Raw genomic sequence first — 16,599 nt, forward strand, 5'->3', positions numbered from 1 at the left:
CTAGAATTATATACTCAGCAATTGGCCAAGTGTGAATGCTAAATAATTACATTTATAGATATTCAAGGACTCAGAAAATTTTATCATACACAAAGAACTGATAGAGGTTCTTACCTAGAAAAAGGAAAAGAAAGTAATGAGGCAATATTTTATTAAAGAAACTAGTGAAACTTATTGTTAAATTTATGTAAGTTGGGGTAGCCAGTGGGAGGAAAAGCAGATATGAGATCCAAATGTTAGGAAGGGCAAAATAGATCAAAGAAAACAACAAAAAATCCAGGGTGAATAGAAAAATACAAGGTAAGATGGGCGTCCAACTATATCATTATCACATTGAATGTAAGTTTTGTGAAGTTCATGGATGAGAAAATACTATTTATATTCGAGTTTAAAAAAATCTAACTGTTACAAGAGACATATCTAAAAATCACTTATGATGTAACTGAGGAGGTGAAGGACTTATACAGTGGAAACCATAAGATTTATTAAAAGATTTAGATCAGGGTCTCCCTGGTGGCACAGGGGTTAAGTGTCAGAGCTATCACCCTATTGCTACTGCAGCCTGAGTTCTATCCTTGGCCAGGGAGCTAATCCACGTGGTGTTAGCAGGAAAGCAGACCTCTCCTGTCTAGCCCACTGCTCCCCGTAGTGTATTTCAGTAGATCTGCCAGTTCTGCTCCCCACTCTGTCTCTGGTGAATCCTCTCATGCCCCCGAACCTCTGGCTTACACCCCAGTTCTTGTATGCATAAATAAATTTTAAAAAAGATTTCAATCATGAACTAAGGGATGGAAAGACAGTCTATGCTCAAGGACGGGGAGAATGAATATAGTTAAAATGACTATACTACCAAATTGATATATAAATTTAATGCAATCCCCATCAAAATACCAACAACATTCTCCAAAGAAATTAAACCAATATATTAAAATTTATACAAAACCCTAAAAGGCCTCAAGAGGCAAAAATTATCCTGAGGAAAAAGGAGAGAAATGGAGGTATCATGTTACCTGACTTTATACTATAAAGCAGCAGCAGCAATTAAAACAACATGGTATTGGAATAAAATAGACACATGGATCAGTGGAACAGAATTGTAAGTCCAGAAATAATTCATGTATATGTCAATACTTAAATCATGACCATGAAATGCAAAAGGAAATTCTGTTTATTACAAAGTACTGGGGAAACTGGGCTACAGGTAAAAGAATAAAAATTAGACCACTCTCTAACTCCATGCACAAAATAAATTCTAAATGGATTACAGATTTAGATACAAGACCTGCAACAATATGTGTAAAAGAAAACATTGATGATATGTTTCATGTCATCATTGACAAATGTTCTTGGAGACTGGACCCCCACAGCAAGGGAAATAAGAGCAAAAACAAACAATTGTGATTGCCTCCAATCAAAAAGATTTTACACATAAAAAGAAAAATATAAGTCTATTAAAAATACATTCTAGTGATTGGGAGAAAATATTTATATATTACACAGTGGATGAAAGGTTAATATCCAAGATATATAATATATTCAATTCAACAATAAAAAACAAACAACCTAATTAATAAACAGGCAGCAGATCTGAACAGACAATTCACCAAAGGCTATCCAGAAGGCTAATAGATACATGGAAATATGTTCATCATTGCTTTTAAGAAGGGAGATGCAGGTTACAACCACAATGAGACACCATCTCACACCAATGAGAATGGCACATATTAAGAAAGACCCCCAATATGGGCCTCCCCTGGTGGCGCAGCGGTTGAGCGCTGGGCTGCGAAGCTGGCCGCAGCCTCTGCAGCAAGTGTTGGATCCCTGGCCGGCCAGGGAGATACCCACATGGCGCAGCAGACCTCTCCTGTCATGCCCGCTGCTCTCCTCAGCAGTGTACTTTGTCAGTCTGCCTGTTCTGCTCCCCGCTCTGGCTCTGGTGAATTCTCTCACCCTCCCTCATTTCTGACTGTACCCACTGCTTGTATAAATAAATAAATAAATAAATCTTAAAAAAAAACTGAACCCCAATAACAAGAGCTAGAGAGGATGGGGAGAAAGAGGAACCCTATCACATTGTTGGTGGGAATATAAATTGGTGCAGCCATTTTGTAAAGTAATCTGGATTTACCTTAAAAAACTAAAACATGGAGCCTCACTGGTGGCGCAAGTGGTTAAGACGCAGCACTATGAAGCTACCGGCAGCCTCTGCAGCACGAGTTCCATCCCCAGCCAGGGAGCTACCCACATGGTGCAGCAGACCTCTCCTGCCTTGCCCACTGCTCCCTCAGGAGCATATTTCAGTACATCTACCTGCTCTGCTCCCCATTCTGTCGCTCGTGAATTCTCTCACCTCCAGCATCTCTGGCCTATCCCCCAGTTCTTCCATGCATAAGTAAATCTTAAAAACAAACAAACAAACAAAACTAAAATAAGGAAGTGCTATATGACCCAGCAAGCTCACTCTTGAGCATTTATTCAAAAAATATGAAACCATCAACTCAAAAATGTATATGCTCTACAGTGTTTATTGTAGAACTATTTATAACAGAACATGGCAACAACCTAAGTGCCCACTGAAAGAGGACTGGATGAACCCAATGTGGTATATTCGTACAATGGAATACTATTCAGTCAAAGGGAAAAATGAAATGTTGCCATTTCTAGCAAAATGAGTTAGAGGGAAATATATAGTAAAACAAGTCAGAATGCGAAAGACAAATATTGGACATTTACATAGGGATGACTAGATAAAGCGAAATACTATAAAAACTAGTGGACACTAATAAAGTGAGGTTTCTGAGGCTAATAGGGAGAGGAGAGCGAAAACAGTTAAAGTATACAGGGAATGGCGGGCATGGGGGTGGGGGGAAGGGGAAGAAAACCAGTAAAAACACAAACAATTCAATTAGAAAATAGGGAAAATATGAAAAAAAAATTCATCTATGAAGATTGAAAACAAAGTGGTAGAAGAAGATGTTCAAAGAAAAAGTGAATAAGCAGAAACTAATTATACTTCAGGCAGTTAAAATATCTACCCAATAGTAGTGAGCACCCCATATCTAAATAATGGTCTCTAAACTTCATATCCATGGAAAAGAATCAGGGTTCACTGGAGAAAAGTCTGATTCCAGGCCTGAGGCAGGAAATGTACAAGATAAGCCTGAAACAAGTCATCTTATCAGAGGCAAGCAAGCTGAAGACTGGAGTGAGTTTCACTCCAGCCTGGACTGGCTCCAAACAGCTAAACACGTGGCAATTTTGCATTAATAAAAGTAATATCTTCACTGAATTGAAACACTTCAAATATACATTTACACACATGGAATAATTACTTGAACTCCTTATTAAGTGCTTTCTACAAGAAACAGGAGAGACAAATACATTGAACAACATCATGGGGATGTAATCAGCAAAAGGCAGCCTGCAGGAAACTCTATAGAGAAACGTTCCAGGTCCTTCAAGAAATAAATTCCAAGGGAGAAAAAAGGTGTGTTTGTGATGTCTACATATCTGTAGATTGAAAGACAGATCTCCCAATTTCATGAGAGGATCTTAATTGGATCTGGATACAAAGGAACACATTGTTAAAGTATTTATGGGAACTGCAGGGAAATTTGAGGCTGATGGGATGTTTAATAATATCGTGGCAATGTTTTACAAAGAGTTCTTTTAGAGAAAGCTGCTCTAATATTTATAGATGAAAATGATGTCAGGGATTTTCTTGAAAACTATTAGGGGAGGGGTGTAAATAAAATGACAATTGCTATGAATTGATCATTTTTGGCTTGGAGCTCATGTATGGGGGTTTATCATATTTTCTGTGTTTTCATCATTTTTTCATCTCCTTGTTTACTTTATTATTTTTATTATTATTTGTTGAGGTGACATGTTTACAACACTGTATGTGATGCACAGATAGAGGGTCACACCTCTTCTGATCTGTGTCACCATACCACACCCATCACTAAGAAACCCATGGTCTCCACCACAGTCCATAGAGCCCCCTCCACACTTTGCTCTGCACCCATCCACCTCTTCCCAATACTTTTTTTAAGTTAAAGGACACCAAGTCTAAGAAGCGTTATGGGTGAGTACTGCCACATGTTCCAAAAGAGTTATCTCTCTGTTATCACAGTATCTACTGTTGGGAAGATATCCAGTGGTTTTGTAAGACCAGCAAAACAATGATGTCAACACTGAGAGATCAACCTCACTTGGAACATAAATGCAAAAATTCCATTTAATTTTAGCAAAGTAAATACAACAGCATATCAAGGGAGGTAAATTACAGAAGTCCAAGAATCTAATTTTTACTTAGAAAGTTAAATAGTTCACTACATTTACAGACTAAAGCATCTGATTATATAAATTATTGCTGAGAAATAGTTGATGAAATTCAAATCTATTAGTGATTTTTAAAACCCCCAAGCAGGGCCTCCCTGGTGGTGCAGGGGTTAAAGGCAAAGCACTATCAAGCTATCCGTAGCCACTGCAGCACGAGTTCAATCCCACCAGCCATGGTGCAGCAAACCTCTCCTGTCTCTCCCTCTGCTCCCCTCAGCAGTGTTTTTCAGTAGATCTGCCTGTTCTGCTCCTTGCTCTGTCCCTGGTGAATTCTCTCATACCCCACACCTGTGGCCTGAACCCCAGTTCTTGTATGCATAAATAAATAAGACAAATCTTAAAAAAAATAAATTGGCCCCCTGTAGCCTTGTCTTCCACACCCCTATGGATACTCCCAACATTTCTTTATGCAGATTCAAGCAAATCTGAATATACATTATTTTATTCTCTTCCTATCACAAAAAAACCCTAGAAAATTAGATCTTATGCTGTACCTTCCTTTTATTACTTAAAATAGATCCTGAAGATCTTTCCCCATCAGTACACAAAAAGTCTCCTAATTTTTTACAACTGTATTGTGTTTCATTGTGTAAGCAGAGCAGAGTTTATTCACCCAGTTCCTTTTTGATGGCCGCTTGGTTGTTCTGTTGTAGACAATGATGCAACGATGAATTACCTTGTACATCTATCATTTTGTCAGTGTACAGGGGAACATATAAAATCTCCAGAAGTGGGAATATCAGGTCAAAGGGTAAATGCATTGTAAACTCGGGAAATACTGTCAATTGCCTTTTATTATGGTGGCATCATTTTTCATAGCCTTTGGCACATATGAAATTACCTGATTCCTTACAGTCTTACTAACAGAAACTACTGTTCAGCTTTTGGGTTTTCCATAATGAAATAGTAATCTCAGTTTAGTTTCAATCTGCATTTGTTCTCATTTTGAGTTAAAGAAAACTTACTTTCTTTTTATGTGCACGAGGACAACCCATGTATCTTTTCCTGTGCACTTTTTGTTCATGCATTCTTTTTTTTCCCTTAACAATGCTGATCCTTACTGGTCTTTTGTATTCATTCATTGTAATTCTTTTTAAAAAAAATTATTTATTTATGCATACAAGAACTGGGGTATAGGTCAGAGGTGTGGGGTGGGGGGTGTGTATGTGTGTGTGAGGATTCACCAGAGACAGAGTGGGGAGCAGAACAGGCAGATTGACCGAAGTACACTGCTGAGAGGAGCAGTGGGCGAGACAGGAGAGATCTGCTGTGCCATTTGGGTAGCTCCCTGGCTGGCGGGGTAGCAAACTCATGCTGCAGAGGCTGCAGATAGCTTCTCAGTGCTGTGCTTAATCCCTTGCGCCACCAGCGAGGCCCTCATTCTAATTCTTTATGTTTTTGGATAATGCATGCTTTTCCTGTTATAAGTTGCAAATATATTTTCCCAGTTTATCATTTGTCTTTCAATATTGCTGATAGAATATTTTGCCATGCACTGAAAATATTTTTTTATGTAGCCAAATTACTGATCTTTTCGTATGTGTTTTCTGTGTTTTGAGTCATAGCTCATAAAAAAATTTACTCATGTTTTCTTCTGATGGTTTCATTTTTTTAATGTTAAGATTTTAAAGATATTTGCCTTTTTCCTGGCATGTGATGAGAGGTATGGTTTCAAATTTTTTTTTTTCTGGCAGCTACCCACTTGTCTTCACAATGTTTTTTTAAATTTCATTCTTGCTACTATGATTTGAGTTGCCACCTTTTCCTATGTAAAATTTTGGCATGAATGTGGCTCAATTTCTGCAATTTATATTCTCTCTCTTTTTTTTTTTTAAGATTTATTTATTTATTTATACAAGCACTGGGTACAGTCAGAAGTGCGGGAGGGTGAGAGAATTCACCAGAGCCAGAGCGGGGAACAGAACAGGCAGACTGACGTAACACACTGCTGAGGGGAGCAGTGAGCACAGCTGGAGAGGTCTGCGTGTCATGTGGGACCCTCGCCGGTGGCCGGGGATTGAACTGGCACTGCAGAGGCTGTGGGCAGCTCCGCAGCCCAGCGCTCAACTGCTGCGCCACCAGGGGAGGCCTACAATTTATATTCTCTTGCTTTAACCTATGCATGCAGTCATGCACCTTTGTTATTTGATTTTAATTGGGACCTTTTAATATGTTTTAATATCTCTTTGGGTTAGTGCCACCATATTGCTTTTCATTTTCTGTTTTTCTTATTACTCTTGCTTTTTTTTTTTTTGAAAGAATGTAAAAACAACTTATCTATTTCCTGAGACAAAATCTACTGGCAATTTTATTAGATCAGATTAAATTTATAATTGGTTCAGAAAGAACACAGTATATATTTCCATTTTCAGTTTCACTACTGTGGAACATAGAATTTTTAAATTTTTAAATTTTCCTCAAAAAGATGTGTATATCTCATCACATTTATTCTTAAGTAATTTATTTGTTGTTTCTGCTACTGTTGAGATGGTCTTCTTTTCCATTATATTTTTAAACTGGTTTTGTTTTATATAAGAAAATTATTCATTGGGCCTCCCCTGGTGGTGCAGGTGGTTGAGTGCAGCACTGTCCACAGCCTCAGCAGTACTGGTTTGATCCGGGCCGGCCAGCAAGGTTTCCACACGGCACCGCAGACCTCTCCTGTCTCGCCTGCAGCTCCCCTCAGCAGTGTATTTCGTCAGTCTGCCTGTTCGGTTCCCCACTCTGTCTCCGGTGAATCCTCTCACCCTCCTGTGCCTCTGGCCTATACCCTGGTTCTTGTATAAATAAATAAATAAATCTTTAAAAAAAAAAGAGAGAGAAAATTATTCATTACTGTGTCTTAATGTTAAACCCTACAGTTTACTATTGATAGTCTCTTATTACCTGTAGTAAAATATCAGTTCATTCCCTTAAATATAAAATCATATTTTAGAAAAGTGACAATGTTTTTCTCTTGCCTACTTGTACTTGTTAATAACTTCAGGATACTGTGAAACAGCAGTGGTGATAGTGAGCATCTTTGTCTTGCTTCTTATGTCAGCACGAGTTCTTCTAGTGTTTTCCACTAAGACTGGTTCTGGTTTCTGGATTAATAAATCATTTATTTATATGCTGTGGATATCTTTAAAAATCACGAATGGGTTTTGAACAGGAGAGGGAAGCGTACAAGAGACTATCGTGATAGTTCATGGGTGTCTTGGTGGTGGGAATTCTATGGGAACTATACCTGAGAGGAGAATGAACAATGATGTAAAAAATATATTTTTAAAAATTACATACAAAAAATTAACTGGGGAAAAAAAGAATGGGCTTTGCCATTTTCCCCCCAATCCTTACTAGTAACAGTTGAAATGATCATATAATCCTCCTTCTCAGATATGTTAATATAGTTATGTTAATACCTTTTTATTCGTGGGATAGATATTTGATTATTTTAATTTTTTTTAATACAAGAGCTGGGGTACAGGCCAGAAGCGCGGGAGGTTGAGAGGATTCACCAGAGACAGAGCAGGGAGCAGAACAGGCAGATGACAGAAATACACTGCTGAGGGGAGCAGCGGGCAAGGCAGGAGAGGTTTTGCTGTGCCATGTGGGAGTCTCGCCGGCTGGCTGGGATCGAACCCACACTGCCAAGGCTGCGGACAGCTTCATAGTGCGGTGCTCAACCTGCTGCGCCACCAGGGAGGCCCCGATATTTGATTATTTTAAATGCACCCTTGATTCTGCTTCTCTTTTTTTTGTAAGATTTATTTATTTATGCATACAAGAGCTGGGATACAGGCCAGAGATGTGGGGGGTGAGAGGATTCACCAGAGACAAAGTGGGGAGCAGAACAGGCGGATCTATTGAAATACACTGCTGAGGGGAGCATCAGTGAGACAGGAGAGGTCTGCTGCACCATGTGGGTTAGCTCCTTGGCCCACAGTGACTGGTGATAGCTTGATAGAGCATCCCCTGCACCACCAGGGAGGCCCGCTATCTAATTTTTTTTATTTGTTTGTTTGTTTTTGTTTATACATGCACTGGGTACAGTCAGAAGCGCGGGAGGGTGAGAGAATTCACCAGAGCCAGAGTGGGGAGCAGAGCAGGCAGAAGGACCAAGGTACACTGCTGAGGGGAGCAGCGGGCGGCAGGAGAGGTCTGCGTGCCATGTGGGACCCTCCCCCAGGTGGCCGGGGAGCAGCCGGGGATCGAACCGTCGCTGCAGAGGCTTCCGGCAGCTTCGCAACCCAGCGCTCAACCGCTGTGCCACCGGGGAGGCCCTATCTAATTTTTTGACATGGAAAGGCTTCTAAGACATTTTCAAGTAAGTCAAAGAACCATATGTTCTTTATATTATAACCAATGTTATAATACATAAAACAAAACCACAAAATAAATCTCTCTTTACACTCATACACACACACATCAAATGTATAGGAAAATTCCAGAAAAGATAACCATGGTAAAGCATAAATAGGGATGTGAGAAAATTTCCTGCATTTATAAAAAATTATAAATAGGGGCCTCCCTGGTGGTGCAAGGGGTTAAGACGTAGCACTGTGAAGTTACCCGCAGCCATTGTAACATGAGTTCAATCCCCGGCCAGGAAGGTGACCCATATGGTGCAGCAGACCTCTCCTGTCTCACCCTCTGCTCCCCTCAGGAGTGTATTTCAGTGGATCTGCCTGTTCTGTTTGCCACTCTGTCTCTGGTGAATCCTCTCACCACCACCCCCTCACCTCTGACCTATACCCCAGTTCTTGTATACATAAATAAATAAATCTTTAAAAAAAGTTATAAATAGTACAAAATCAAAATAAAGGCAGATAGAAACTTCTGGAAAAAAAGCACTAAGAAAGAAAATATAATTCTAATAATGGTCGTTGTTTCTGCATATGGAACAATATTTTCATGGTCACAATGTAAAGAGTTTTAATTGAGGACCTCCCTGGTGGTGCAATGGGTTAACCACCACACTATGAAACAATCCACAGCCTTTGCAGCACGAGTTCGATCCCCGGCCAACCAGGGAGCAACCCACATAGTGCAGCAGATCTCTCCTGACTCGCCCACTGCTCCCTTCAGCAGTGTATTTCAATCAGTCTGCCTGTTCTGTTCCCCACTCTGTCTTTGGTGAATCCTCTCACCCCCAACATCTCTGGCCTGTACCCCTCTCTTGTATGCATAAACAAATAAATCTTTTTTAAAAAAGAGTTTTAACTGACTTTTAGTTGTTTATAATCAACTTACAGATAACACTTAGAAGAATTAATTGTAATGTAAATGCTATCAACCTTGGTAATGCAAAAATGAAGTATGAATGACAGATGATGCGAAGTAGAAAAGTTGAAAGTGTAGAATTGTTGGTTGGACTTGTGGGGAGCTAATATCTTAATTATATCAAGATTAAAAGATAGCTGATGGAATCAAAACTAAAGCTGGATGTTAGGATGTTATTTATAGTTATAAAGATAACCTGTAGAGGAACTATGGGGCCTCCCTCATGGCACAATGGGTTGAGTGCAGCGGGTTGATCTCAGCATTGTGAAGCTGTCTGCAGCCTCTGCAACGCTGGTTCTATTCCTGGCAGGCCAGGGAGATTTCCACATGGTGCAGCAGACTTAAAAAAAAAACACAAACAAACCTGTAGAGGAACTAAAAGGGCAAGTGGAGGAGATATTGAAAAGTAACTGATTTTTCATCTATCCTGTAATTAAATAAATGAGAGCTAGGCTGATTAAAAAAAAAGAAATGGCAATAGAAACATATTTAGGAATTAGGTACTAAAAGTAAAAATAACCTTGGATGATAAAGAAGTGGGTTGACTCCCACTACTAAACTTCCAGAGGTAGGGCAGTTTTAAGATTAATCCAATCCAATGTCTGACTATTTCCCTGCACTGCTTTTGGCCCTGAAATTATTTATGGGTTGTTTTCATCTTCGGGTTGGTATCAAAATGGTTGACATTCTATTCTTTCCACATTTCCAAGTCCTGGTAAGTGGTCTCCAGTTCCTTGAAGAAAAATAAATTTTCCCTTCCTCTCTCTCATTTAAGAGTCTTCTCCCATCTCATCTTATGGCTGAAAATGAACCATTTCAGGATGATCGATGTTAGGAACATCCATACTTCACAGAAAAGAATTTTAAAATACTGACTTCATGTGTAAGGATAAAAATTTTACCCACTGAGAACAATATCAGCTTTTGAAACTGGAACATAAGATTTGGTATGATTTTAAAGAATGAAATTCTATTATTAATGAGGATGAGAACTACTATAGATCAGAAGGAAATTATTTCCAAGCTATTGCAAATAGCTGTTGAATTTCTCAAGAACCAGGCCAGGCACTGTTGGTGATACAAAGATTAAAGAGCTGATTTGCCCTTAAGAAGCTGGTCTAGAGAAAAGGTGAATTTGACCGAATGGAACATAAATATTTTGCTCTTTTCCAGAATAAAAGTCTAAAGGACATAATCCAACGATGAAATTATGGCTTCACAAAATCAGTGCACAATGGGTTCTTTCTATCTTCCTATTCTATTATCTGTGACGTCCATACTGAGGGTCACTGCATGATCCAAGATGACTTTCTTAGCAATAACCATCCCCTTTCCCTCAGGCAGCAGGAGGCAGAGAGAGGATAGGAGAAAGTTTCTGTCTGAATCTGTTCCCCTTAAGTTTCCTGTAAGTTGAAGAAAACATTTTTCTTTGTATCTGAGTGGTCAGAATTCAGTCACATGACTATACTTGGCAAAGGAGACCGAAGACTATAATTTTTATATGTGCTTATTACCACCTTCAAAAATTGGGACTCTGTTACTACAAAGCGGGGGTGAATATGTATTAGATGGAAATTTAGTATTTCTGTCTTAGGAAACTACCTGGGGAAACAAAACGTGTAGTCTTGAAACACAATAGAATATTGGGAAGGGCCAAGCAATGAGTTGCAGGCATTTGGAGGAAGAAGAGACAGTGTCAAGGTAGTTTGAGAAGCCTTCTTTTTTTTTTTTTTTTTAAAGATTTATTTATTTATTATTATTTATTATTTTTTTTTATTTTATTCTGGGTACAGTCAGAAGCGCAGGAGGGTGAGAGAATTCACCAGAGCCAGAGCGGAGAGCAGAACAGGCAGAGTGACAAAGTACACTGCTGAGGGGAGCAGCGGGCACAGCAGGAGAGGTCTGCGCGCCATGTGGGACCCTCGCCCGATGGCCGGGGATCGAACCGGCGCTGCAGAGGCCGCGGGCAGCCTCGCAGCCCAGCGCTCAACCACTGCGCCACCAGGGGAGGCCCGAGAAGCCTTCTTAAAAGAACTAGGATTCGAACTCCCTTTTGAGGATGAGTATTCAACAGGCATAAATGAAAGACGAGAGTGTCCCAACCAGAGACGGTGACCTGGGCAGAAGTCCAGAGATTGGACAATTCAGATGAGCCTTAAGTGGAGCAATAGCAACCGGGTGGCTTGCTGTGGTGTCGTGGAGTTTTTGTGTGGATGGGAAAGAACACTGACTGATATTTAAAAAATGACTCGAGGCAAAAGTTCTAAGACCACTTGCCAGAATAAAATGTGAGCACTGAATTTGGCTCCCAGTTACTGGAATCAACATTCCTGTATTCCTATACACATGACTCATGCCAGTAGAAATGATCCCTTTATTTACTCCAATGAGTTCCCCTAATTTTGGATTGTCCAAAATAGCACAGAAAGTGTAAACAGTGACTATATAGCAATAGTAATCAAAATAAATATATGGAATGTCTAAGACCACAACCCAAGGGGGAAGAAAAAAAATCTAAAATAGAGGGTTCTGGGCCTCTTTCCTAAATACTAATTGTTTATTTCATGATTCTTCTCTGCTCTAAACAGACCTTAAACTGCCCCTTCTTAATATGCTCCCATAAAGGATTATAAACTAGAGTGGAAGTTGGTTTAAATAAAGTAATCAGAAAGTAAGCAATCTTCTCTTTCTCTCTGGCTCAAGCTTGTTTTGTCTGTTAGGGAACTTTCCTCTTCAGCACACAGACCTCAAGGTCAAACAGAGGTCACTCTTCTGCTTTTTGAGGTATGGGTGCTTTCACGTTATTTGCTGATTTTTATTGCTGAAAATAACCACATAACTAGGGCCTCCCCAACACAAAGACTTGAGAGTGGGCACTGGCAGGGGGGTTAATCCCATTCAACACAAAGCAAACAAGTCCAAATCTCATTAAATGTTGAATTTTGCAGCAAGAATACAAACATTTCCAATTTAGAAAAGGAAGATAGAAATGTGACACAGAAGTATTCTAATCATTTAGTAGAATAAATCATACCAACATGATACTAAAACTGTCAACTTAGTGGAAAAAAGGAGAAAACGCCATTAATAATACAACAGCAATACTTACTTTCTCACATGAGGAAAATTCCATTACAACAAACAGCCCGGGGCTTTAAAATTGCTTTTGTTCTAGATCAGTGGAATATTGTTATAAAGAATATATTGCCAGCAATGATAGCCTGGATCTGAAGATGACATCTAGCTGATTTTTTTTAGCATGAACCACAAGAGCTGGGGCCTTGTGTGAATAACCTCCTTTGTGCATATTTTTAAAAGGTAGCGCCTTCTTCATGTGGGCACAAAGCTTGGAGAGCAGAACGCAGGCTAAGACTCAATTCCACCTGATCTTCACCCCCAACCCCCCACACCCCGCCCCAGCTAGGGCATAACTGTATATAGGTCCAGGTTCCCCAAGATGATTCTTTTGGGCCAATTTAGAGGTTGACTTTCTGAAAAAAATATTTTTCTTGGATCTACCCAGGACAGGCCTTATTGTATGTAAACTTTTTAAAAGTTAAGGTCTTCTTGTGATTTGGACCAATGCTCCCCCCGCCCCCGCCCCTGCCACCCCAGGTTTTGGAAACACTTTAGATTCATCCTACAAGGTCTAGTGAGTCCCCCGCCACCCTACCCCCCACCCCTCACACTCCTCCCTCCTCATTCAGCAATGCCATGTTCATGGGGCATCTAGTAAGACATGAGCCAAGGTCTGCCCAAGACCTTGATGTAAAACCAGAATTCTCAACTGACACAAGGGGATTGTTTGAACTTGGGTTCCCAAAGAAGTAGAGCTTAAGACAAGGATTTGGAAATAAAGAGTTTTTTCAAAGGTAGTCTCAGGAAGTGCAATGAGGGACAAGGTAAGGAGAAAGGTCAACACAGGTCACATCAATGAGCAGATTACTGCTGTGGGCAGCTGGGACTCAAACCCCCTAAAGGGCTGTAACCCCCTAAAAGACTGAGAACCCCCTAAAAGACTGTAAAACATACCTCAGAATTGTCCTACCAAAGGTGAGGAAGCTGAGGTGTTTAATCACCAGCTCCAGCCCTCATCCACTGGGGATTATCCTCCAGTGTGGACTGATGTGGTCTAGGGTGAAGGCTCAGAGCCTGCGAAGGCAGGTGCTTGGGATACAAGGCTACTGGCTTGCGCAGGAACTTCCACCAAAGCTGGACGTGGCCTCCCCATCGGCTGAAAGGTATGGATGGGACAATTATCTCCCCATCACTCGAATATCAGGTCCTAATCTGGTCCTGGTGGTTTGTGCCCTCTCTACTTCAGATAGGTTTTGGCACAAAAAGCTTGAAGACCATTGTGTACTGAATGGCCCTTTTTTTTTTTTAAATAATAAATTTTATTTTTATATTCCCCCATACAATTGCATGAATGGCCCTTTAGACTTCACTCATGCTCTTAGAATATGAGTCTTCTTCCCTTTAGTCTCTGAATCAGTGCCGTCTGGTCTTTTGAATGTAATTGAACACAGAAAAGGACCTTATTTGTACAGCATATTGACTTCTCCAGAGTTTGCTTTTTGGGGAGCAGAAATTCAGAGTCTGCTCCTACATGGAGAAGCCAATAAGATTAAAGGGGCTCTAGCAACCTTAAGGGAGAAGGGAATTTGCATCCCAGCACTCAGGCTGTGTCCACACCCATGCCCATTTGGAAATTTCTGAGCCTAGGTCTTCCTGCTCACCAAGTTTTGCTGAAATTCTTTTTACCAGTGGTTCTAACATTTCTGTGGTCAGGGACCCTTTTGAGAATCCAATGAGAGCTTGCTCCTGGAAAAATGTGTAAATATATACATTGAGATATACAATTTGCACATAAATTGTGTTTCAGGGGATACAACCCTGGAAGTTCATCTGGGGGCATGCTAATACTTGAGCAGTGATATTGTTTTGGTGTGTCCACTTCCCTCCATTTCTTTTTTTTTCTTTAAGATTTATTTATTTTTAAAAATTAAAAAAAAAAGATTTATTTATCTATGCATACAAGAGCTGGGGTGCAGACCAGAGGTGCAGGGGGTCCTACTTAGGTAGGACTTCCAAGGATTCACCAGAGATAGAATGGGGAACAGAACAGGCAGATTGACTGAAATACACTGCTAAGGGGAGCAGCGGGCAAGGCAGGAGAGGTCTGCTGAGCCATGTGGGTTGCTCCCTGGTCAGGGATCGAACTTGTGCTGCAGTGGCTGGTGATAGCTTCATAGGTTGCGTCTTAACCCCCAGCACCACCAGGGAAGCCCTAAAAGATTTATGTTCATTTATGCATAAAAGAACTGGGGTGTAGGCCAGAGGTTCAGGGAGTGAGAGGGTTCACCAGAGACAGAGTGGGATGCATTACAGGCAGATTTACTGAAATATACTATTGAGGGGAGCAATGGGTCAGACAGGAGAGGTCTGCTGTGCCATGTGGTTTTCAATCCCCTGGGCTGGGGATCAAACTCATGCTGCAGTGGCTGTGATAGTTTGATAGTACAGAGACTTTAATGCCTGTGCCACCAGGGAGGCCCAGTCTTGGTAAAACTTTAACAAAAAAAAAGTAAGAATCTTTCCTCTGTTTACATTCTCGGGAACATCAGTGTAAAACTATGCCAAAACACTTGTGACTGTATGGAAAATAGAGTTAATAGGTACAATCATTATAAATAGATTGTTTGCCCATTTGAAGGTCCAGCAGCATTTCTGAAAATTGTGTGGAGCAGGCTTGGAAATCTTCTTTTCAATAGGACTGTCCTGTACATTGAAGGTAGTAGAGTACGGCTGGTCCCAGTCCACTAATGCCAGCAGTGCCAATCCCCTCATTCTTGTGGTAATCAAAAATTCCCCTGAGTTTCCAAAACCCACTTTAGTAGAGATGTATATCATGGACAACCATTGGGTGGACTCACCTTGAATCAAAAAAGTTTGAAAACCTCAGAACCAGAAAAAAGTTGTCTTCAAGACTGTACTACAACTTCCACTTTGTTACATCTTCTGCCAAGAACTTAGGTAGGACTTCATCCATTATTTGCATATCCCACAGTTTATCTGTTTACCTACTGAGGGACATATTGGTTGTTTCCAAGTTCTGGCAATTAAGAATAAAGCTGCTATAAACAAGAAAGAAAGGGCGGGGGGTGGGTGGGTAGAAATTAGGACTTCAGCTATGGGAGAACAGAAATGTTGCAACAGTTGACCAGGGCCAGCCCTGGGACGGATCTCAGAGAAAGTGAATGGACCTCTGGCTTCTCCTCTCTCCACTTCGTCCTGTCTGCAGTGCTTTTTTAATTTTCTCTCCCCTCTCAGGATTTCCTTATTGAAACTCCTTTTTCCAGAAATGGAGGGGATATCAGGGATTACATCTGGGTGTGAGTGTGAGTTAATTTTATGTCTCTTAAATCCAAATGGCTTATGGGCATAAAAAATGCTCAACCTCACTAGAAATTAAGGAAGTAAACAACTTAAAACAGTGATATTATTTCATAATCAACAAACTGGCAAAAATATAAAAGACCAATAATATCAACATTGGAAAAAAGGCAGAGAAATTGGTGGAGAAAACATTTGGAGAGCAATTAGATTTTCTTTATTGAGATTGGAAATATTCATATTCTATGTTCCAGAAAAATCTACTCTTAGGTCTGTACCTTAAGAAAAACACTATTTTCTTGCATCAAAGGTATATATACTTGAAATTGCAATATTTTGATAGTGACAAACTAAATCAACGAGAAACATTTCAATGTTATTAATAGAAGATCAGATTCATATAGCATCTTATATTCTTACAAGGGAACATTATACAACAATTAGAATGATGAATCACAACATTGTGTCTTCACAATGATAAATCTTAAAAATAATACAGAAAGTTAATTGCAGAGTATGTAGAGTGTGATACCATTTATACAGCTTAAAAGTACCATATGTTGCTTATGGATATGAATATGTAATAAAAGCAAA

The sequence above is a fragment of the Talpa europaea genome, assembly GCF_964194135.1.
Source record: "Talpa europaea genome assembly, chromosome: 2".
NCBI lineage: Eukaryota > Metazoa > Chordata > Mammalia > Eulipotyphla > Talpidae > Talpa > Talpa europaea.